Source organism: Propithecus coquereli, unplaced genomic scaffold, assembly GCF_000956105.1.
Source record: "Propithecus coquereli isolate 6110/MARCELLA unplaced genomic scaffold, Pcoq_1.0 Scaffold378, whole genome shotgun sequence".
In the NCBI taxonomy this organism is placed as follows: domain Eukaryota; kingdom Metazoa; phylum Chordata; class Mammalia; order Primates; family Indriidae; genus Propithecus; species Propithecus coquereli.
Window position 1 is genome coordinate 1,688,105 of NW_012149485.1, and position 2,828 is coordinate 1,690,932.

The window sequence follows — 2,828 nt, forward strand, 5'->3', positions numbered from 1 at the left end:
GCCTCGCTAATTTTTAAATTTTTTGTAGTGACAGGGTCTTACTATGTTGCCCAAGCTGACCTCAAACTCCTGGCTCAAGTGATCCCCTCACCTAGGCCTCCCAATGTAATTGTGTGAGCCACTGCAGCCAGCCAGGATTTTTTTTTAATGGCATGAAACTGTCTGTCACACAGAAAATTTCAATTTTGATGTGTCAAATTTATAAATCCTTTACTTACGGCTCTAGTTATGTCTTCCTTCAGAACATCTTCACTATTCTACAATTACGAAACTATTCACCCTAGCTTTTTTGTGGAGGTTTCTGCCGTTATTTTAACAAAGAGGCAGTTTTCCCAATGTGAGCTATAGAATAATCCATCCTTTTTCTAATTTAAAAGGTATTTGCACTTTCTCTAAATTCTCATCTATACATAGGTCTGCCTCTACAGTCCATTCTGTTTAGGGTGGTAGAACCTAGTTTTGAGACCCAATAGATTTAGAGCCAGTTAATGATTTTAATAGGACCTGCAAAACTTATTTCAGAATGTTATTCTAGAGAGAATCTTTATTTTCCCCCAAATATCAGGCTATAAATTTGAATAATTCAATACTCTCGCTTAATTAGGCTGTGCAATAAAAGAGGTGATATTTTAATCCAGTGCTGAGATGTTACCATTTCCACTTCTGCTCCTCTTCTTTCTTCGGCTTCTTTTTCTTATCTGGCTCAGGAACTTTTTTATCTTTATTCTTGGGTTTTTTCAATTTACCATCCTACAAAGAAACATCACGAGAAAGTACTTAAAAAAAGACTGATCACACTTCTGGAGATAGTTTTTGGGGGCCATTAGAAACAAAAACTGTAATTATAGAGTATTAGAACTGCAGAAGATCTTAGGTCCATCTCCTCATTTGATCCGTAAATAAAAACTTACTGATAGTTTGCTCTACAGCAGTATTTCCCAAAACTTCCTGACAACTGACTACCAGAGAAAGTAGTTTAAAACACTCACTCTGCAGGGGAAGAGCCTGGCAAACTGTTTTATAACCTCAGAGGAGTTTGTGAACTCTTCATTTTCCTTTGTCCTACCTGTTCAATATAATTTAAGTTGTTATTCAGCAAGTTTTATATAGCAGTGAAGGGTTGTTTAAGCACCTGAAAATCAATTACAGAATGGCAGAGCTGGAAAGCACTGTATGGACAGGTTGGTTTGACCTCCTATGGTTACAATTAAGACAATTTTGAAACACAGGTTTTGTCCCTTGATCAAGGTCATATAGCTACTATTAACTACAATGAGAGCCTAAATTTATGAGTAAAAAAAAAAAAAAACATGTGACTCCAGAATGACTGAAATAAACATTCTAGACCTCATGATAGGATGACAATCAAGACAGGAATAAACACAAGGTCTATAAGCAAATGACTTTTAGGGTAGGAGCGAAGGGGAAAGTGTGCAGTACCACCCATATCTTAAAATAGGCATGGAGAATATAAATGTGTGAGTATGTTTGTGAAGAGAAGGTACTTAAAGGACTATATCAATTCATATAATGTTTACTATTTATGCTGAAACACACCACAGGAAAGGGAAATGTTTTTCAGTTAAGACATTCTCTGAACAGCTTCTGAACAGGCATGCAGATGGCCCCATCAGGAAACTACTGGCTACATTGTATGCTTTCAAGCCTCAAATTGGGATAATCAGTCACTGAGAGATTTTAGAACAATTCCCAGAAATGGAAAAAAAAAACCATAGTTGGTTAGTGAGGTTTAATGATGGATTTTGCCATCTGGGGTCCCTGCCACAGTAACACTGTGTATTAATTTGCAAAGTCTTTCAGCCAGTTTCCCCACCCACCCCTAATAGGGGAAGGGTTGCTAAGGAGAATAGTCAAAAAATGAAGTCAATCATTCTTTTTTCCCAATGGTTTAACAAACTCAGAGAAAAGGTGTTATTTTGCATAAGTGCAACATAAACACAAAAGTAAGAGAACACACGGAGAACTCAAGTTTTATAATTCTTTATTGACTAGTCTGTACTGACTACATGAAAGTGGAGTGACTGGCTACTATAATCACTACTCAACATTTCACTCTCAATTTCTTGAATTAGCCCTCATTAACTTGAACTTCTGCCAAGAATAGACCAGTAGTCAGAAAAACTACAATTTTCTAAATTCAGGACCTTGATCGTCTCTCTATGGTTAACCTAAATCATTAATATTAGTAATGTGATTTCATTAAAGACTTTTCTTCTCCCTCCTTGTGGAGCTAAAGTATCAGCAAAGTCCCAGTGGGGAGGATACTATGGCAGCTGGTGTGCTGGCTCTGAGAAATCAGACTGCACGGGATCAAATTCTGGCTTTACCACTTAGTTGCTACATGGAAGGGCTCAGGCAAATGATTCGACCTCTCTATATGGTTTCTGGTTCCGCAAAATGGAGATAATAGTAGGGATATTTATCTCTTAGGGTCGTTAAAGGATTAAATGAAATGATACATCTAGAAAGCATGCAGAATAGTGCTTGGCACATAGGGAACATCTATACGTTTAATTGTGATCATTACTATTATTCTTACTATGATAAATTATGCTTTTATGACACTCTGCTCCTTACTATCATTCTCTTCTTATTGCTGATACTTCAAGCTATCCACTTTACACTTGAGGACCCATTTGCCCACAAGAGGGGCTAACCTCAAACACTTAGAGCTAAGAATTCACCCAACCCCTTCTTCCCTTAGGAGAATGCAAGATTTAAGACTCCTGTGAACTTCTGACATCTTTTCTTGAATTACTCACTAACAACCGTTTAGTGTAAGAACTCAAAAGTGTCAAAAGCAGGAA

General features: G+C 37.2%; 1 protein-coding gene across 1 annotated transcript in view; it reads right to left on the reverse strand.

Annotated features, from left to right (window-relative positions):
* The window catches only part of TOP1 (topoisomerase (DNA) I), a 103,245-nt gene that overhangs the window by 40,137 nt on the left and 60,280 nt on the right, over positions 1-2,828 (reverse strand). The window lies entirely within an intron of this gene.